At 37.8% G+C, this 23,004-nt stretch overlaps 1 protein-coding gene across 3 annotated transcripts in view; it reads right to left on the bottom strand.

The window, feature by feature from the left end:
- The window catches only part of SGCD (sarcoglycan delta), a 1,325,612-nt gene that overhangs the window by 514,493 nt on the left and 788,115 nt on the right, over positions 1 to 23,004 (bottom strand). Inside the window, exon 1 of one of the 3 annotated variants that reach the window (XM_043990099.1) lies at positions 1,430 to 1,515. The exons of the other annotated variants lie outside the window; for them this stretch is intronic. The gene's annotated coding sequence lies outside the window, so the exon portion shown is untranslated. Of the gene's footprint in view, positions 1 to 1,429; positions 1,516 to 23,004 lie in introns of those variants that run through there. 3 annotated transcript variants of the gene reach the window in all.

The following is a 23,004-nucleotide window of genomic DNA, read 5'->3' as shown; positions in this document are numbered from 1 at the left end:
AGTGTAAGCAGGATGACAGGCACATAACAGGTGCTTAATAAATGCTTGTTGACTGACTGATAACTACCCTATTATCGAAGTCGTGTTTTATTCGTCCTATTTTATAGATGAGAAAACTGAGGTTATGTGACTTTTCCATGATTATATTGCAAACTAGTATTTCTGAGTATGATTCCAAGGTACCACTGGACTATGATTTCTTATAACAACCCAGTGTAGTATGTATTGCAAATATTGCTACCATTCTCATTTTAAAATGAGAAAATTGAGGTTCAGAGATGTTAAGAAATTTTCCCAAGGCCATACAGCTAGTAAGTGACAGTTACCAGGTCTTCTAACTCCAAAGCTATTCCTCACTTCACAAAGTATCATCAGAAAACTTAGTTAAGACTGCTTACAGATCTATATAGATTCTTCACTTCTTCCTACACTCCTACAAATCTCCCCCCCCCCCGTGATCCTTCCCACATACATACACACAACTCCAGAAACACATCTTTTTATTCATATTACAAATTCTATTCCACCTTATTTTTCACCCTCAGGTTGTATGTTTCTGCAATTTCTATGTTATTGCAATTCCCTGACAGTTTAAAGTCACTTGTCTTGTTGTGCTTTCCCTGACTCAGTGCATAACATAGCAGGTTCTAATCCCCCAGAAAGACTCAGCCTCACCAGCTGCATTGCCCAGACTTGGGTCAGCAAATTCTCCTTGACTTCCAATGCAGAGAAGCAAGTTGCTATGGGCTTCCAAATGGCAACTCAATCTGTATTGCAGAAAACCATTTCCCCAAATGCCAAAGGGACTTTAATAAAAAGACCAGGAGCACGAGCAGTGGGAGGAAAAATTAGAGAGGGATGTTGGGTCTATGTTGTAAATGGGAGCTAATTTTAAAAATGTTTTTAAGTACGAGAAAGAAGCAGCACTCTGTGTGGCAATGATTCTGTGAAAAGTCTCTAATAGCCACCTAGAGCTGCGAGGGGCAGAGGTGGAGTGCTATTTGGGCCTCCCCCTAAAAGCCATGGACTGATGGCTCTATCCTGAATCGTGCCACCGAGACAGAAGCCACCCATTCACTCACTTGCCCCCAAGCAGCAATTTCTCCCTTAAGTACTTCTCAACGTGGAAATCTCCGACCTTCTCACATGGCCACGCTGCCTTCAGCTCTCCTGACTCAACAGGAATTAGGTCAAAGTAGTTTCATTACTTCAAAGGAAACAGCAGACCTCTCAATTTCTTCTACAGGCTTCCAAAGCAAGTCCACAAACCTTTCAATGAAGGGGATGGGGGTGGGTGTAAAAAGGAAGACACAAAGCAAAACCATTTGGAGATTTTTTTTCCGCCCCAGAACACCTCACTTCTCCTCCATGGTCTAACAAATTTCTAATTTGACATATAAATGCTCTTCTCTAGCAGTCTTTTACTCACCCAGTTTTATTATGCTATGGCTGAAACTCTCCAGCAAAACCTCCAAAGGTTAACAGACCAGTCCAGAAAGCAGGAGAGCCCTCTCCTCCACGCTGTGAATCTTAATAACCTCCTTACAACAAGTGGGCTATTTTTATACCTGTTAGCAGCCAACAATCAGCAATATCTCAGGCACAGTATAAAATATGACAGGGACAGAGGAAAGGGGCAGCAGTAACATCACTTATCCAAGAACCAGCCCAGCATTAATAGTGGCAGCCCATATTGTGATAGAAAGGAAGAGACTAGGGGGAAAGCATCATAAAAGGAAAATGGACTCTGAAACCTGGAAGGGGATCTTCCATATTTGGCATGTAAAGAGCTGCTTTTGTCTGAGTATTGTCTTTGCAACTAACTAGTTTTGTGACCTTGGACAATTCACTTACCTCCAAGGTCAAATATAAAATTCATTGTTTGTTACTTAAAGCCCTTTACAGCCTGGCCTCTTTCTACATTTCCAGTCTTCTTACACTTCATACCCCATAATAAAGAAACACTGACCTTATTTTTCACTGCCCATGATATTCTATCTCTCAAATGGATGTCTTTTCACTGGTTTGGGGTGCTCTCACTTCTCACCTCTGCTTCATGGCATCATTACATAACTCATCTCAAATACCACCTTCTTCAAGAGACCTTACCAGTATGTCTTTCCTGCCTCTCCCCCTGGTCCCCCAAGTCTGCCTTCTGGATGGATTACTTCCAGCTCTACACTGTATGTGTGTGTGTGTGTTTGTATAGGTGTCAAGTATGTGTATATACATTCTTGTTGTTCAAAGATACTGGAGTGGTTTGCTATTTCCTTTTTCATATGAGGAAACTTAAGACAAACAGGCTTAAGTAACCTGTCCAGGGTCACACAGCTAGTATTAAATATGTCTGAAGCCATATTTAAACTCAAGAAGACTCATCTTCCTTATTCTAGGCCTGGCATTCTATCTACTGTGCCACCTACCTACCCAAATACCCATGTGTATATATATATATATGTGTGTGTGTGTGTGTGTGCGTGTGTGTGTATGTGTGTATATATATATATATATGTATTTGAACATATATCTACTTGCATATTTAGATAAATATATAGAGATATATCTATAGACAGATATAAACATAATTGTAGATGATATAGCTAATATAGACATAGTCATAAATATAAATCTATAGACAGATACATACAGAGATATAGATATAGAAATAGAAATTTGGATGATATATCTACAGATATAGATATAGATGGTATAAAGAGATAGCAATATAGAGATATAGAAATATAAATATAAAGATACAGACAGATGATAGAACAACAGATCTTTCTATGATAGATTTATATTTAGTATGGGCATTTATCTTTATATCCTTTTATCTCTATCCACAGATATCTGTCTATAGGCGTATAGTTATAGTTATATATGTAGATAGATCTATAAATATATTTATATATTGGCAGATATATTTATTGATCAATAAAGATAAATATCTCTGTGCGTTTGTTTCTCTCTGTCTTTCTCTCTGCCTCTGCCTCTGTCTTTGTCTCTTTCTGTCTCTGACTTTGTCTCTTTGTCTCTTTCAGTCTCTCTGTGTCTCTGATCTGCCTCTATGTTGTCTCTGTCCTTCTGCCTGTCCATCTCTCTCTCTCTCTCTCTCTCTCTCTCTCTCTCTCTCTCTCTCTCTCTCTCTCTCTCTCTCTCTCCGCTCTCTATCTCTCTCTCTCTCTCTCCGCTCTCTATCTCCCCTCTCTCTTTCACACACACACAAACAGAGTTACATAGTTGTTGCCATGTTGTTTCTTTCTCCCATCAGTGTGTGGGAGCTCCTTGCGGGCAGGGACCCTGTTTTTCCTTATATTGATTCCCAGGGTTTGGCTCAGAGCTTGACATTTAATATATGCTTGTTGATTTAACTACTTGATGTATCTTCTCCAAACCTGAATGACTGAATCTATGAAAGGGAGAGTAATAATCTTCTTAAGGACCTGGCCCTTAGGTTATTAGAAGGAAAACCCTTTGTAAACCTGAAAGCAGTAGGAAACTCTGTTAGGATTATTCTGTTTCTGGAGTGATTTTTAAATTGTCCAGAGCCCGTTCACTTTGACTTATTTTATTCGATCCTGGTTTCATGTCCTACCTCTAACATCTATGGGATGTATAACCCTAGGTAAGTCACTTAACTTCTTAATATCTCAGGAAATTCTCTAAGTTGCTGAGCAATGGTAAAGGGGGTTTCTAAATCAGCACTTTCCTATAGCAGAAATTTTTTTTAAAAAGAATAAACAGGGCAGCTAGGTGGCGCAGTGGATAGAGCACTGGCCCTGGAGTCAGGAGTACCTGAGTTCAAATCCAGCCTCAGACACTTAATACTTACTAGCTGTGTGACCCTGGGCAAGTCACTCAACTCCAATTGCCTATCTTAAAAAAAAAAAAAGAATAAACAAGCTCTTTGAGATAGTGAGGGCAGGTGGTATTAATCCTATTTGAAGATGAACTGAGATTTAAAAATAAGTAAGGAGGTCAAACAACTGGTTAGGTGCTAAGCCATGACTAGAAGTCACATCTCCTGACTCCAAGCCCATTAAACCATACACCTGCAGAACAGATTAAAGGAATAGCTACATTTCAGTAATTCAGACTAATTGTGGAAGGATATTCTGAATAAGTAAAATCAAAATTATGGTATTTTTTAAAGTAATGCAATGATACCCCTAGTAAACTTATGCCCAAGAGAAATCAAATAAAAAGGGAAAGGACCAATACAGATAAAATTTTTAAATCAACTCTCTTTGTGGAAACATAGATTAGAAACTGAGGATGGAAACAGAAGGGGAGGGCCCATCAGTTAGGGAATGGCTAGACAAATTACAGTCTATACATGTAATAGAGAACCACTATGCTATAAGAAATTATAAAAGAGAGAATTTAAGTGAAACATGGGAAGATTCCTGAACTGATATAGAATGAAGTGAGCAGAACCAGAAGGATAATTTTCTTCAATAACAACAATATTGTCAAAATGAACAGTTTTGAAAGACTCAAGAACTCTGATCAATGTAATGACCAACCATAATTGCAGAAGATAGATGAAGAACAATGCTACCACCTCCTGATGGAGAAGTGATGGACTCAAGGTGAAGAATGAAACACACATGACCTATATGAGAATTTGTTTTTATTGACTGCATATTGCTTACAAGGCTTTTATTTTTCTGCTTTTTTCCCTTTATCGACTGAAGGAGGGGAGTAAAATATTTATTTTAAAAAATAATAAAAATTAAAGTAGTGCAATATGATCAATTATTTTTATTGCACATGTACAAAAAGTGAAACTAATCAACTGTTGCTTAGTAATGACCTTCAGACTTATTTTAATAATATATCATTTGTAATTAACATATTATACGTAAATAAGTCTTTCTAAAGTGCTTGTATACAGTCTATTTTCTTAAAGTAGCCATGACTTCTCCTATATTACTGATATTTGTAAATATGCTTAGCAAACTCTTTTTCAATTATACTCCAAAACTGAACTAGGACTCTGTCCACATAATAAGTTCTGAATTAGTGAGAGAAATAAAGCTCACATCCTGTCTCATGAATTTAAATATAGATGTTATATAAGTACAAATGGTAAACAAAATTACTGCCTTTTCTGAAGCAAACATTCAGAGCACCAGTCATGAGAGAAACTAAGGGGGAAATTGGAGACAATGGGATACAGGACAATATAAAAGACTTAATTAATAAAACTGAGCATTCTTATCTGCCTCTGATGGTGGAGCAGGTTGAAGTAGCATTTTTTGCTTTGGTCACATTACACAGTGGTGGAAGACTCAAAAACAAATGGATCCCCTTTTGGCAGCATATTGAATTAGAAAACCACAAATTAAAATGATCTATGTTTTAGAATTAGTTATTTTGTTAAACATTTCCCAATTACATTTTGATTTGGTTCTGGCCAGGCTGGGAGGTGCCAAGTTTGATACCAATGCATTACAGGGCCAATTAAAATATCCCTTGAGGATCCTTTTGAGCAAAGTGGACAAGCACCAGCAAAACAGAGACAAATGCCATGCATAGGTCTGCATAGCAAAACTAATAATGACAGCTACGTTGCTCAGTGGCTAGAGCACTGGGCTTGGAGTCAGGAAGAGCTGGGTTCTAATCCAGCCTCAGATACTTACTGGCTGTGTGACCCGGGGCAAGTCACTTGACTCGGTTTGCCCCAGTTCCTTATAAGGAAAATGAGCTGGACAAGGAAATGGCAAACCACTCTGGAATCTTTGTCAAGAAAACCTCAAATGAAAAAAAAAAAAAGAAAGAAAGAAAAAAAAAGAAAACCTCAAATGGAGCCACCGAGAATTTGATATAACAAAAATGACAATAAAGCCAACAATATTCAAATCTTGATAGGACCCAAAAGCCTGCTGTAGACTCAGAGCCCCAATTTTAAAAGCTTTGTACCTAGTAGACTGTACTTTATTAATGAATATGGTAAGAGCAGGGTCCCTTTGACTCTAAGACCTAGAGTTCAGTTCTTGTAGGGGCTATCCCATGGCTACAGATGACCTTGCTAGAGATATGTTCCAACAAATGCTGTTGGACATAAGAAAGGGAAGAGGATGAGGTAAGGGGGGTAGGGAAGAATAGCTCAGGGCAGTTCTTCTCCTATATCTGAAAAACAAGCAAACAAATGTAAATCCTACATGAATATAAATTTATTAGGTAACCACTGAAGGCAAAAAAACACTACAACTATACATAGCTCTACCTGACACAAAGAGAGTAATTAACTGATGTTTATATGGTGCCTGGGCCTTAGTTTTTAAAATGCTTTACTTAGCATTATCTCAAATAAGACTCACAATGGTCCTAGGGTGGTAGCTGCTATAGATATCAAGATCCCCATTTTACAGGTGAGGAAACTAAGGCTCATAGAGGGTAAGTATCCTTAAAGATATACAGATAGTGAGTATCAGAGTTGTTATTTGAATACGGATCTTCCTGATTCCATACAGTACTCTATCCTGACACTGCTTCCCCCATATCCCTTAGGACTTTCTTGCATCAAGGAAATGGAATCAAATTCTCGCTTTCAATATATACTTAATTCCCCTGGATGATAAAGCCTGAATTCACGGTCTTATCAACCCCTCAACAAGATTACAACAGATTACACTATAGCAAGTCTAATATCTAGTTAATTTTAGGTACAGCTTTTGTTTTACTTTTTTTTTTCCTTTTAAAAGTTTTCCCCCATCCTTTTTCCTCTACCCCCTCCCCAATCCCTGGATCCCAAGAGAACACCCAAGGGACTTGTCTTCACTTGTAAGCACTGGCCTTTTTGCATTTTTAAGCAGAGTCCCTAAAGTGTCTTGAATACCAACTACCCAGGACGATTCTCTACCAGTGCCATAAGGTGTCCTAAATATTCTGTTTCCCCCTTGTAATCAGATGCCTCAGAAGGTCAGAAGAAAAATAAATTTAGCCCAGGAAGTCAAATGTACAGGATTCCTTCGGCTGAGTTACTCCAACGCCTGATTAAAGAGGCCTGGTGGTGGGAAGACTGCTCTATTGATTCCCAGTGAGAGAAATCACACTGGCTTTCAGGGAGTTGACAATGTGCTGTGACAGGAATTTCCATGTTGTCAAAATCTCTTTCTGTCTCCAATCTTGGCATTGCTTCCTATTGACTTGGAAGAAAAATGAGTTCAGATCTACCTCAGTTAATGCCTTTGTTCCCCCTTCGATGAAGAAGATGCCACACTATAAATATATCCTATGAGCCCCAGCAATTGATTTTGCCTCTGCTTTTACTAAGGTGTGGTGTGCTAAGGAAGGAGGGGAAAAGACAACCAGAACTATAGAGGACACATGGCGGGAAATAAGGAAAAAGTAGAATGTTCCTGTGGCAGGGGAAGAATTAAGAAGAAGCGAAGTTGGTACAGACTTTCAGAGACACGCAGGCCCCCTCTCACACCCAATCTAACAGCTCCTTTTCCCTGCAAGCCCAAGCCAAAGCCCACAATGGAAAGAAGTCTCTCCTCACTATCTATCTACCCCAGAATCAGAATCATAGAATTCAGAGTTAAAGGAGACTTCAGAGGTCATCTAATATAACGTGTATGTAAATAAGAATTCTCTCAGACACTGGGGATAAATGATCATTGCCTTAAGACTTCCAGGGAAGGATGAGAGGAACAGAAGAAGAAAGGGAGGGAGAGAAGAAACAAAAAAGAAGAAAGGAAACAAAGAGAAAAGAAGGAAGAGAGGGAGGGAGGAAAGAAGGAAAAAAGACAGGGAGGGAGGAAAAGAGGAGAGAAGAAAAGAAAGAAAGAAGGGAAGAAGGAAGGGAGGGAGGAAAGAATTATATATTAAGTGCCTATCATTTGTCAAAACACTTTATAAATATCTCATTTGATCTTCACAAGAACCACATGAGTTAAGTGCTAAAAGTAGGTTCCCATTTTGTAGTTGAGGAAACTGAGGGAGACAGAGGCTAAGTCACTTGCCTAAAGGGTCACACAGTTAGTGAGGCTGTATTTGAATTCAGGTCTTCTTGACTTCAGGACCAATGCTTCATCCACTGGATCACCTAGCTGCTTCATGAAGTTGATAGGGAACCCATTTCCTCCCTGGGCTACCCATTCAAATTTTCAATAGTTCTAATTAATAAAAATTTCTTTTTAAAAATCAAGCCTAATCCATTTTTTTTTATGTTTTTGGTGAGGCAATTGGGGTTAAGTGACTTGCCCAGAGTCACACAGCTAGTAAGTATCAAGTGTCTGAGGCCGGACCTGAACTCAGGTACTCCTGAATCCAGGGCCAGTGCTTTATCCACTGCGCCATCTAGCTGCCCCAAGCCTAATCCATTATTAGAAATTTATACCTATTGCTTCTCTGGTGAGAAGAAATATCAAATTTCTATTCTACAGAACAGCCCTTCAAGTACTTGAAAACAACTATCATCTCCTAATCCTCTCCATGTCCTCCTTTCTCTAGGATAAACACCTCCAGTTCCTTCAACCAATTCCCAGATGTTATGATCTTGAGGCTCTTCCTTGTCAACTAACAATTAGGGGAAGCACTGAGAGCTACATCTGACTTAGTTCTTAAAGAATGAGGAGGTATGCAGAAGGCAAAGAAGGGAAAGAAAACATGGAATAAGTGAAAATAGAATGAGAGAGGTACAAAAATACAGAGAAAACAGAGAATGGCCCCAGTTTGACTAAAATCCTGCGTATACAATGGAGACAATAAAGCAATTCTGGAAATGTAGGTTGTTAGAGCTATTGGGGTTATTATATCATGCTATAGCTATTTTTATGGATTTCTTTTGTTCCATCTTTGATTTAAACCTCTTAAGGTCATGGACTATTTATAATTTATCCACATGTGTCCTTTACCACTTAGCATAGCGTCTTCCAGAGTCTATTTTTAAAAATACTTCTGTGAGAAGAATCTCATCAGTGAGGGTGTTTCTTCCTTTCTCTCCTTTATAGAGGGTCTTTGGGACTCACATTTGGTGACCATCCCTCTGGTGATAGGCTGTCCTAGGCCAGGGTGATGAGTCTTTATAGGATAAGGTGGTCCAGTGATGATGGACACACAGTAGGCAGTTTAGCCCCTATATGAAGCCTACTTAATTTGGTAGTGTCTTCCAGATTTCATGTCCTACTGACAACTCCTTCCAACCCCAAAGTAACTTCCATGTCATAATAAGGCATTAATTTATTATTTCAGAAGGAGCTTGCACATGCTATAATAGGCATCTAGAAATTTTTTCAGTTGATTAATAAATGTTTCATGTTTGCCATGAAATAGAGTGTCATCAAGGAAATCTATGACAGGAAGAGAAGATAGTCTAGCCACAGGACAGAATCAAGGAATGAATGCTAAGTGGACAGACAGGACACCCTCCTGGCAGCTTCACAATGTCATGTGGAAGTGTAGAAGTTTCCATCATCTTAAGTAGATCCCATGTACTAGGTATTTGGGAGAAAACAAGAGGGATGAGGGACTCACAGAATAGGCAGGCATGGATGGGTGGCAATTTGTAACACTGAGGGGAACTTAAATCCATGATATCATCACAGATTGATTATAATATTTGAACAATGAATGCATTATCCGTATATCTTTAAATGTCTTTTACATGGGAGGCACTTAACATATTAATGATGTTATTATTCAGTGGCCCTCACTGGCATTTCAATTTGGAAAAGATCTCAACATTTAAAACATTAAGGATAATACAGTAGAATTTAGAAGTAGAAAGGACCACGAAAGACATCAAATCTAACATCCTACTGCAAAGATGAGGAACGTGAGGCCTAGAAAGGCTAAGAGACCAGGTGTCATTCATTCTTGAAGAAGGCCAAAATGACATCAATATGTTGGGGTCAAGGTACAGTGTATCCCACTGGCTGAACAGATCAATACAACCTCAGAAGCCTCTATCACAGGTCAGGCACAAATAGTCCATGAGAACATTTGGAGTGGAGATGTCTCTAAATTTGCACATCTCATGTTTCTTTTGAGCTACCACAATTATTCTTTGCTTATAGAGCACAACACCTTCTTTGATGCAGGCATGCCATGCTGGGTGGTCCCAGTAAGAGACTAGTACAAGGTCATACAAGTAGTAAATAGCTGAGCCAGAATTTGAATCTATCTCCTCTGACACCATCATCTATCATTCCCTCTACTGTCCTTTGCTTCCAAGGAAAGTGATATTTACTATCATTAAACCAATTCATTTGATTTCTCTTCCCCTCTACATTGTGCCATCAGCCATTGAGAAAGACTTTCTGTGATCTCCCTTCCACTAAGACCCCAAAATCATTCATTTAGGTGAATACATTTTTTTCTATCTGGTAAAGAATATTCCTTGACAAGAGTTTTACTGTCCAGAGGTCTTTTCTTTATTTAGTACAAGCAGAAGTCCCTGCCTGGGACCCCATCACATCTAGTAGGCTAAATTTAGAAAGAACTAGGGATGAGCTGGAATCCACAGTGTTCTCTGTGAGGTAGTCTTTATGCCCTGACCTATTTATAAGAAGGATATTTAATATGTGAGGGAAGGGAGTGTCTTGAGATGGGAAGATGGATTATTCTCCAGTTTTAACATGCCAGGAAGGTCTTCTTGATCTCTCCCTCATCCCCTACACACACACACACACACACACACACACACACACACACACACACACACACACACAAATCTTGAAACTCATGTTTGAATGTTATTATTTTGTTGGCTTATTCAAATGAAAATCTTATCAATCATTTATACCTTAAAGTTAATGAATTTACTAGATCCTTTCCAGGCAGTGGGTTTAGGTAGGGACAGGATGAAGAAGACACCATGATACTATTTCTAAGGGGGAGCATGGCTTGCCAAAAGAGGAAGACACAAAATATAAATTGGACAGACTTCAAAATTTGCCTTGGATCCAGCTGTGCTCCAGAGACAGTTCATACTGACTCTCAAGAGCTGATTTTTAAAGTGCAAGCATTTATACCTTGAAAAGAGGCCAGCAAATCAGAACTTGACTTATCATTTTGTTGATTTCCAGAAGGAGAAAATATAGATTAATTTTTAATTTTGGAGAGAGGGTTGTTAAACATTTACCAGCACACCCCTGCTTAGGCCCTTCCTGCCAATGGTGCTATGCGAGTTGCTATCTTAAATCTTTAGTGTCTGGTCATCTCTAAATCCCTACCCAATTCTGGAATTCTGGGAATTAGGGTGGGGAAGAACAGTTGTTTAGTTATTTTTCAGTCATGTTTGATTGTGATTGCATTTGAGTTTTTCTCAGCAACGATAATGGAGTTGTCCTCCAATTTCCTTTTCCAGTTCATTTTTACAAATGAAGAAACTGAGGCAAATAGGGTTAAGTGACTTCCCCAGGGTCATACAGCCTGGCACTCTACTGCACCACATGGCTGCTAGGAAAGAACAACAGGTTCAGAAACTAGCCTTTTTTCCTATTGACTTTTATACCTTGGTCTCCTCAGGATACTGGAAACAATCTAAACTCAACATCTAATGATTAAGATGCTGTCAGGCTTATAACCAGAGAGAACACATTTTGGAATCCTGAGTGATAAGAAAAGAGGCTCTACTATGTAGCAAATTTAAAAAAAATTTAAAAAAAAACCTTATGGATGAAACTTAAGATCAAAAACTAAACATAACAAGAAGAAATAAATCTTAGTAGAATGGCTGGCTGAGAAGGAAATAAAAGGTTTGACTCCTCCTTCTGATTTGAACTGGAATTGGGCTCACTCTTGTGGCCAGGTGTTTCATGGTTAAACTGCAGAATGGCATAGCATGGAGAGGAAATGAAGCTACTATGCAAAAGATTAAAGGGAGAAAACCAAGAGAAGTTTGTACGTACACATCTATGACAATTGCCAAAGGATTGACAAGAAGAAACAAACTGCATGAGAGTAGGATGTTAAACTAAGAAAGCAAAAAAAATCTATTTCATTGGAAATATAAAATAGGAAAATTATTGGCTTACTCAAAAGGACAAAAGCATATTATTGCTCTTTTAAGTATTTATATTAAAATACTTCTACTACTACTACTACTGCTACTCCTCTTCCTCCTCCTCCAACTTATTATTATTATTATTATTACTAACATTTATATGGCATTTACTATGTACCAGGTACTGTGCTGAGCACTTTCCAATGATTATATCACTTGATTCTCAAAACAACCCTCTGAGGTCAGTGCTTTTGTTACCCCATTTTACAGTAAGCTGAAACAGAGGTTATAACTTGTCTAGGATCACACAGCTGAGGTTAGTTTTTAACTCAAGTACTCCTGATTCGAGGCCTAGTGTTTTATTCAATGTGCCACTTAGCTCCACAAAATAAATAAATCAGGCAGTACTATGAGAGGAAGCATGTCACAGTATATAGAGACCCTTTCTCAATGCATCCATAGTTCAAGTCCACCCCACACATACTCGACTTTCTATATGGCTTTGTTTGTTATTGTTTTTGCTTAGTCATTTCAGTCACATATTACTCTTTGTGATCCCATTTGAGGTTATTTTGGCAAAGATACTGGAGTGGATTGCCATTTCCTCCTCTGACTCATTTTACAGTCTTTGCTACATTTCTCAAGCCCAAGGTCTCCAAAGGGTTCCAAGGGATCAAATCTAGGTTATTCCTTCTGAATGGAATGTTCTTTATTGCCCTATGCTTGTGAGCCTCCTCCCAGCATACTCATGGCTGAGTGTGGTCATTGGAAATATGTTCTCAGATTGGTAGACTCCCACTGGGTTGATGTAGGCTGTTGTTTCTTTTTCCATACTCTACCATGAAATGCTAGTTGTACCTATTGACTACTGTTCAATAGACAATCCAGGATATCCCGAGCTTGTGGCATGGTGTACTAATCTACCTTTTTTCTTTACACAGGGTTCAATAGTCCACACACATTCAATATCTTTCCAATGTGCTTGTGTTCTACTAGGGTTGATACATAAAAATCATGGGATTCAGTGCTTTTAGTAATAATGCTATTTTTGTTTCAGTCATTTTTCAGTCATTTCAAACTCTTCATGACCCCATCTGGGGTTTTCTTTCTTGTTTGTTTTGTTTTTTGTTTTTTGCTTTTTTTTGTGGGGCAATGGGAGTTAAGTGACTTGCCCGGGGTCACACAGCTAGTAAGTGTCAAGTGTCTGAGGCCATATTTGAACTCAGGTACTCCTGACTCTAGGGTCAGTGCTTTATTCACTGCGCCACCTAGCCGTCCCTGTCTGGGGTTTTCCTAACAAAGATATGGGAGTGGTCTGTCATTTCCTTCTCCAGATCATTTGACAGATGAGGAAACCAAGGCAAACAGGGTCAAGTGACTTGCCCAAGGTCACACAGCTAGTAAGTGTCTGAAACCAGATTTTAACTCACAAAGAGGAGTCTTCCTGACTCCAAGTCACTGCGCCACCTAGCAAATGTGGCCCTAGGCAAATCAATTAACCTTTATCTACCTGAGGAAACTCTCTAAGATTGAAAAGTTGCAGAGCAGGTGCTGAACCAAGAGGGAATTTACTCACTCTAAGTTCCCTATACCATTGAAATCCAAAGAAATAATTGACATTGACTTAGTGTTTTACATATTTAAAATACTTTTGCATTATTTCACAGCAGTTCTGTAAAGAAGATGGAGCAAAAAAATAATTGTTCTTGTTTACAGATAAAGAAACTGAGGAATATAGGACCATTAGATCATTTGATTAAAATTATATAGCTTGCGAGTGGTAGCATTTGGATAGTTAATTCACCTCTGCAATCTTCTCTACCTTCTTGGACATCTCACCACCATACCACACTGACTAATCGTAATACACATGGCAATGAAATGTGATCCTTCAAAGTTTCACACCCTTGGAGGGCAAACATCCTATGCTTTCCAGCCCAAAAGGCAGCCTTAAAGCAATTGGTTCTGACCAATTGCTGCAATTCACATCATCTTTCCTTCTGAAGAGCCCATTGCACATCTGGTATTCCTGTTATGGGTCTATTTGGATTTGCTTTAATATGAGCTGCAGAGATAGACAGCAGCCTGTGCAAAGAGGTTGGCCCATTCTCTGGGGCTGGACCAAAACACCAATCAGCCATATGTCCACTCCTTTGGTCACTGGAGCTTCCAAATGTGATGAGTTCTGCATCCTAATTATTTTACAGAAAGTCTCTTCATTTGAATTGAGAAAATCTAGGGACCAATTTTACCCAAGTTGGGATGTGCTAAAAAAGGAGGGCGGTGCAATGATCCACCATCAATTTCTTTCCTGGACTGAAGCTAATGAAACACTCACTGCACTCACTGGCTCTGATCTGCACTTCTACTAAGAGCTTTGGCTTGGGCGTTTTGCCAAATGTTAAGTTTTCCCCATTAGCCAGCCCACTCTCACGTCAGATGCCTCAGTTGGGAGAGAGATACCATAAAGCAATTGCCTATAACAGAATTTATACAATCATCAAGCAAGGGACAACTGAAAAAGATTCTCTGCATTGATAGGCAGGAAACGTGCGGTATAAAAGAACCCACAGCCTAAGATGAAGATGCATACTACCTTGGAGCTTCCTATCTAAAACAGCATTTTCTGGGAGATGCTCAAATTTAGGCCAAATGAAACTTGAAAGAATATTAAGTCAGGAATTTCATTATTTGCTCCTCAACTAGAAGATGTTAGTATCCCAGAATTGATATGGTTCACCATGGCCATAACTATATTCTGAAAATGAAGGCTGTAATGGATTAGACTAGAAAGAGTACTCTATTCAGGCCAAGACCACCTAGGTTCAAAACCTACCTCTGCTCCTTAATACCTGTGTGATCTTGGGCATATTACTTAATCTCTTTGGGACTCATTTTCCTCATATGCAAACTTAAGCATTTGGTCTTGATGACTTCTAAGGTCCCCTGTAGCTCTAAATCTGTAATCCTATGGTTTGAATCATTCCCTTCCCACTCTAGATCTATAGGTTTGGGCAGGCTACCCAGAACATAGGGAGAGTGAGTTACCCATCACTTGAATTTTGTTTTCCAAATTCTTCTCTCCCTCCCACCTTCTCCTCCCCCTTCATGAGAAGGCAAGCAATTTGATATAGATTATACATGTGCAGTCATATAAAACATATTTCCATATTAGTCATGTTGTGAAAGAAAACAACAAGAAAAATTAAGAAAGTTTTTTAAAAAGCTTTGATCTGCATTGAGATGCCACCAATTCTTTCTCTAGAGGTGGAGAACATTTTTCATCATGAATTCTTTAGAATTGTATTGGACCATTGAATAGCTTAGAATAGCTGAGTAATTCTTCACAATTGATCATCATACAATATTACTCTTACTGTCTATAATGTTCTCCTGGTTCTGCTCATTTTACTCTGCAGCCAGTTCATGGAAGTCTTTCCAGATTTTCTGATAGCATCCTGCTCGTCATTACTCATTGCACAGTGTTATTCCATCATCATATACTCCAATGTGTGGGGGAATGTAAGTGGCACAGTGGATAGAGCCCTGGCCCTGGAGTCAGGAGGACCTGAGTTCAAATCTCAACTCAGACACTTACTAGCAATGTGACCCTGAGCAAGTCACTTAACTCCAATTGCCTTAAAATACCCAGGGCCATCATCAGTAGTCCTGATATATATTTTGCCACTTTACCCAGTTGGCTCTGGAGGAGAGAGTGAAGTTAGTGACCTTGCACAGACCTCCCTACATTAAATCCTATTCATTGCAAATCATGACATCATCCCTATGTTATGGTCCTCCTTGAGAAAGAACAAACAAAAACAACCCCAACTTCTTCAGCCATTCCCCAATTGATAGGCATTTCTTCAATTTCCAATTCTTTGCCACCACAAAAAGCTGTTATAAATGTTTTTGGACATATAGACCCTTTTCCTTTTTGTTTCTTATCTCTTTGGGATACAGACCTAATACTGGTATTTCTTCATAAAAAAATATGCATGGTTTCATCACCTTTTGGATATAGATCTAAATTGCTTTCCAGAATGGTTGAATCAGTTTACAACTCTACCAATAATGCATTAGTGTCTCAATTATCCCACATCACCTCCAATATTGGTAATTTTACTTTAATGTGATATTAGCTAATCTGATAGGTATGGGGTAGTAATTCAAAGTTGTTTTAATTTGCATTTCTTGACTCAATAGGGATTTAAAGCATTTTTCATATGACTATAGATAGTTTTGATTACTTCATTTGAAAACTGCTTATTCATGTCCTTTGACCATTTATAAATTAAGGAAGGACATATTCTTATAAATTTGACTCAGTTCTCTATATAATTCAGAAAATAAGCCTTTATCAGAGAAACTCATAAAATTTTTCATGGTTATGATTACTGTGTATGTCTTGTTTCTATCCTATACCCCCATTTATCATCCTCTCTCTTTCTTTTACCCTGTCCATACTCAAAAGAGTCTTGCCTCTATCAAAACCCTTAATGTTCCCTCCTATCTACTAGCCCTTCTTTTATCCTACTTTCATGTGGGGTATGATAGATTTCTATACCCAAATGAATTTATATGTTATTCCCTCTTTGAACCAATTCCAATAAAAGTAAGGCTCAAGCACTCCCCCTTAACTCCCAAATCTTCCCCTATATTGTAAAAGCTACTTCGTCTCTCTTTTATGTGAGATAATTTACCCCATATTACTTTAAAAAACAAACTCTGAGATATCACCTAACACCTATCAGAATGGCAAAGATTATAAAAACAGAAAATGTTGGATGTTGGAAGGGGATGTGGGAAAGAAGGGAAACTAATCCACTGTTGGTGGAGTTGTGAAAAGATCCAACCATTCTGGAGAGCAATTTGGAACTATGTCCAAAGGTATATAGAACTGCGCACTTCCTTTGATCCAGAATACCACGGCTAGGTTTATATTCCAAAGATATCCACAAAAAGAACAAAAAAGACCTATTTGTACAAAAACATTTATTGCAATTCTTTTTTGTGGTGGTTAACAATTGGAAATAAAAGGAATGCCCATCAATTGGGGGATGGCTAAACGAACTGTAGTATATGATGGTGATGGAATATTATTGTGATATAAGAAATGACAAGCAGAATGATGTTAGGCCTGGAAAGACTTTTATGAACTGATGTATAGCAAAGTGAGTAGAACCAAGAAGACATTGTGCACAGAGACAGAAATATTGTTTGATGAAGAACTGTGAAAGACCTGACTATTCTCACCAATACAATGATCCAAGACAATCCCAAAGAAATATTGATGAAATATACTATACACCACCAAAGAAAGTATTGATATTAATTGAAAACAGAGTGAAGTATGTTATTATTCACTTTCACTTTTTCTGTTATCCAAGTTTTTTATACAAAATGACTAATGTGGTAATGTTTTACATAACTATACATGCGTAGCCTATATCTGATTGCTCACTGCCTCTAGGAGGGGGAGGGGAAGGTGGGAAGGAGGGATAGAATTTGGAACTCAAAACTTTTAAAATGTTAATTATTTTAAAAGAAATAAATAATTCAGGAAGAAAAAAAAAAAGAAGTCATTACTTGTCCAATTAGAAGTGCCAGACTCATCATCTGAAGCCAGGTCCGCTGATTTTAAATTCATCACTTTAAAAACTATAACACAATATCTCCTCAGAAGATACTGGGTATCAGTAACTTCTTAACTCTACACTTGTATATTAGCATAAGTGACAACTCTTCTCTAGGTCACTTGCTCCCCAGCTCAACCAAATTGGAGAAAGAAAAATGGAAATGGATATACAGTAAAATCTATCACAGAGGCAATAATTTCATCCAAGGCTTTTTAAAAGTAGATAAGTAGATAGATAAATACACAAATGATTGGAGAGATAAAGCATTTATTAAGTGCTTACTGTTTGCCACGCACTGCACTTACCAAGAGACCCTGACTTCAAGCATCCTTAAATTCTAATGGAGGAAAATTCTAATGGAGGAGAGAGGGAAAAGGGTAGGCAAGTTGCCCAAACTAGTAAAATGCTACGTGGAAAGTTATCCTTCCAAGGCAATCTAACTGCATTTTCAGTTGGATATTTGAGTGATAGAGATTATAGCAATGCTCTATCCAAAAGGAGTGATGAATAGTAGGAGTTTAGAGTAGCATAGCTACATAACAAGGAGATATTTGGGGCAGGTTGAGGTTTTTTTAATCCCTCCCAAATTATAGAAGGTGGTCTCCCTTTTAAGTCTTTGACTAAACTATACTAGCTGTAAGATATTTCTCAGATGTTTGGGTAGAATATCCATTTGAGTTAATATGTGTCATAGAAAAGGAAGTTGCACAAAGAAACACATTCAGATGTGAGAATGACCATATCATATGAATATCTTGGATTTGGCCTCAACTATTAGATATCATTATAGATAGCCACGAAATAATAGAATCACAATGTTGATAAGTACTGCAAAGTCATGGAGCGCAACCTATACCTTGATAGAAATCCCTAACAAGTAGTCATACAGCTATGCTTCAAAGTCTTCTGTAAAACGGAACTGACTTTTCCCAAGGCAGCTTATTCCACTCTTGGACAGTTTTAGTTGTCAGAAAGTTTCTTCTTATATCACAACAAAATCTGTTACTTGGTGACCACTCCATTCCACCTCTCCCATACTCATCTGGGATTATGCAGAACAAATCAACTATTTCTTGATATGAAAGACCTTCAATTATGTGAAACTAGTGATACTGGCCTTCTCCAACTTTTCCCCTACATCTTTTCTTCTAAAAAAAATCCCTGTTACTTCAGCTAATCTTCAAATAGCTTTGTCTCCAGTCCCATCACTGTCCTGGTTGTCTTTCTCTGTATTTACTCTATCTTACAAATGCCCTGCCCCAAATTTATTTTTAAAATAATAAATATTTTTATTTATAGTTCTGAATTGAAATTTTTATCCCTCCTTCCCTCCCTCCCCTCCACCCCTGCCTGTGACAGGAAGCAATCAGATATGGGTTATACATGTACGATTATGTAAAACATTACCATATTAATTTTCATTCATTTTGCACAAGAAGATGAATAAAAAAGAGTGAAAATAGCATGCTTCAGTCTGTGTTCAATCAATATCAGTTCTTTCTTTGGAGGTGGATAGTATGTTTCATTAATAGTCCTTTGGGATTGTCTTGGATCATAGTATTGTTGAGAATAGTTAAGTCATTCATATTTCTTTATGAAACAATATTTCTGTCTCTGTACACAATGTTTTCTTGTTTCTGCTCACTTCACTATACATCAGTTCATACAAATCTTTCCAGGCCTTTCTGAAATCATCATGTTTGTCACAAAATGTAACACTTAGAATAGACTATGGGGCAAAATACTCTGGGACTATTACTTTCTTCTCTATAGCTAATGACATCTAAGTCACTGATTTAGAAACAATCTTCCTAAATTTGTAAAGTAACTGATTTCATTCTCTGGATTCCTCTTTGTGTTCAGTCTATTTTTTTCTGGCTTTCAGAGCAGTAATAACCTAACCAAGAACTGGGTACCCAGAATAATAGGTACATGACATTGGAAAAAATCTCCCCAACTTCTGCACCTATTATAACTCCTGCCTCATATATCACTTCCTAGCTGTGCCAGGGATTAGCAAATGAGTCAAATTTTTCTTCTGATTTTGAATGACATTGACTAAGTCTTGCAGGATGAATAGGCATGAATAGGTTGTGATCTCTATTGTAGATCTCATTATGCTATCTTTTCCCCTAAACTATCCTCTATTCCAAAGTTCCCCATCTCTGTTGAAGGTACACTACCCTATTACTCAACAAGGTATATACCTTGGTGTCACTCTTCATTTTCCCTCACTCCACATAGTCGAACAATTTTCAAATATTGTCATTTCCATCTCCACATCATCTCTTTCTTTCTTTCCTTCCTTTATCTCCATTTCAAGTTCTCGTCACCTCTTGCCTGGACTATTGATTACAGTAGGATCTTATTGGCCTCACAATCTCGTCTCTCTCCATCAAATCTATCCTCCACATATCTCTTAAACTAAGTTGCCTACATTCTAGTTGTGACTGGGGCAACTTCAATAGCTTCCTATCAGTTCTAGGATCAAATATAAACTATTCTGTTTCATGCTAGAACTTGTTATGAATCTTGTTTTAAACAAACTTTCAGGCCTTATTATATTGCTGTTTGCTATTCCTCGTACTCAGACAAAAACTCAACAAAGACACACAGATATGAGTAGGAACTTAAGGTATGATGCCATCCATTAAGCATAACAACATGAATGAAAATGGATTTATACTGAACAGATAATTTTGAGTTGAAAACAGAGACAATTCCTTTTCACCTATTGTATTTGTATTAAGTTGAATACCTACACCAAGAGAAATACAAATCTTACAGGAAATCTGTTGTGTTCACTGATTGTGAGGATCTGTTATTTTATTACTGTATTGTGTACCTTTCCATTAAAAGTATGTTAAAAATAAATCCACTTATATGGCTAGCTGCTCTGATTAAATTAAAGTTCAGTGATTAGTGATTAACGAGGAGTCATCTACAAGTCCTCCCTAATTCCTATGATATAAACAAGTTTTTCTTTTAAAATAATGAAGCATTTCAATTACATTGAGTTCAGTAAAATAATAATAATAACAATAATAATTTTAGTAAGAAAATTATTTTTATAACATTAATAAAATTAAAATATTTTAAATATCCTTTATTTCATCTCTTGTGCATTTAAATTTTTATTTTGTGTGCCCTAGAATGTAAGAGTGATAAGTAATGAATGTGTATTCTATATGTGTACATGTAATATGGACATATAGCATAATACATATAACTAAATATACAGGTAAACATGTATATGCATAGATATTTAGGACACATGTGTGTTTATGTGTGCATATGCACATGTAGGAATAGATATATACATATACTTATATATCTCATATGGTAATGAGCTATTTTTTTTCTTAATAGGAATGAATGATTAAAAAAAAAGTTTGGGGGGCAGCTAGGTGGTACAGTGGATAAAGCACCTGACCTGGATTCAAGAGGACCTGAGTTCAAATCCAGCTTCAGACACTTAACACTTACTAGCTGTGTGACCCTGGGCAAGTCACACAAAACCTCATTGCCCAGCAAAACAAAAGAAACCAAAAAAAAATAAAAAGTTTGGATACAGCTGAACCAGATCACTGAGTTCCCTTTCATTTTGATTCATTTATGATTCTGCTTCACCCTTTAGACAGACAATATCATGAGCAATGAGATCTTTGACCAGTTCTGAAGCACCCTTGACTCAAACCTAGCTCTCTGAGTCTCAGCAGCTACTTGTGGACTCTTGTGCAGCTGCCTACCCATAGCCCTCCTATGACAATAGACTTGAAAGACCAGATATAATTTTGTCCTTTGTTTCATATTCAGATAGACTATTTTAGTAGATAATGATTAGAAAACTCAATTCCTCTAGGAATTTCTGCATCTTTTAGCTATCACACCTGTCAAGGTAACCACAGTCCACTGAATCATGAGGCTGACAACAGATGGATTACATCTGTTTTTTAATCTCCCAGCATTCCCTAATAGTCACTGCTTGGGTTATTAATATATATCAGGGGGTTTAACTGAGTCACAACAGCTCTGGAAGTCCAAATAAGCAGTATTGTCATGTATACAGATGATTCCAGAGATGAGATTCCCTCTCTAGGCATTCCAAGTTGCAAATCCTTCTCTCAATTATAATGAACTTGTGATAGCCTTATTGTACATTTAGGGGGGATGGGGTGGAGAGGTTGATTCTGATCTGTTATTTTACCCATGAGAAAGTCCCAAGTCCTTCTACATGTATCAGGGAAATTCATTTATAATTTATAGTCTATTTAAGGGTACTTAGGTGGCACGATGGATAGAGTACTTTCCTTGAAGTTGGAAGGACCTAAGTTCAAATATCACTTCACACACTTACTAGTTGTGTGACCCTGGGCAAGTCACTTAACCCCAATTGCCTTAGGCATACAGGGCCATCTCCAGTCATCCACTGGATCCAGGTGCCTCTGGAGGTGAGAGTGAGGTTGATTACCACACACAGTCCTCCCTCACTTAAGTCCAATTCCGTGCAATTCATGGAATCACCCTGATATCCTGGCCCTCCTTGAGAATGAAGGACAAACAACAACAACAACAACAACAACAACAACAACAACAACAACAATAGCCTATATTGTCCTGGAGTCAGGAAGACTTGAGATTAAATAGTATTTTGGACATTTACTAAACTCTGTCATCCTGGGCAAATCACTTAACCTCAGTCTGCTGTGGTTTCCTCAGCTATAAAATGGGGATAACACTATGTAATTCATAGGGTTGTTGTGAGGATCAAATGAAACAATGCTTGTAATCTGCATAGTAGGCCCTATATAAATGCAGATTTCTTTTCCTTTTCCTTCCCTTTTTCCTGAAAGGATTGAGAAGTTAAATGACTTCCCCATTGTTGCACAGCTAATATATGTCAGGGTCAGGAACTGAAGCCAGGTCCTCCTGACCCCAAGGTCAGTCTCTAACCACTACCCAAATCTGACTCTCCCTCATTTTTATGTGACATTGGTTCTTAATACAAGAAAAAGCAGGGGCAGCTAGGTGGCACAGTGGATAAAGCACTAGCCTTGGATTCAGGAGGACCTGAGTTCAAATCCAGACTCATACACTTGATACTTACTAGCTGTGTGACCCTGGGCAAGTCACTTAACCCTCATTGCCCCTCCAAAACCAAAATAACAAGAAAAAGCTTAATGAATAAGAAAATTCATTTAAAAAAATGACTGGTTAAATTACTGATACTTCTGAGTGGTAAATTAATAACTCAATAGAAATATTCATGTTTTAGTTATTGTGGTTTCATTTAGTACACTATGGAATTAAATACTCCATTAATATGAGCAATAAGCAAACCTCACAGTGTCTCCTTTATATCACTAATGTCATTCCTATTATAGAGTGTCTTAACATGCCTATTTT

The sequence above is a fragment of the Dromiciops gliroides genome, chromosome 2 (genome assembly GCF_019393635.1).
Source record: "Dromiciops gliroides isolate mDroGli1 chromosome 2, mDroGli1.pri, whole genome shotgun sequence".
Taxonomy (NCBI): domain Eukaryota; kingdom Metazoa; phylum Chordata; class Mammalia; order Microbiotheria; family Microbiotheriidae; genus Dromiciops; species Dromiciops gliroides.
The sequence above is the reverse complement of the archived record's forward strand: the minus strand, read 5'-3'. Positions and strand labels throughout refer to the sequence as shown.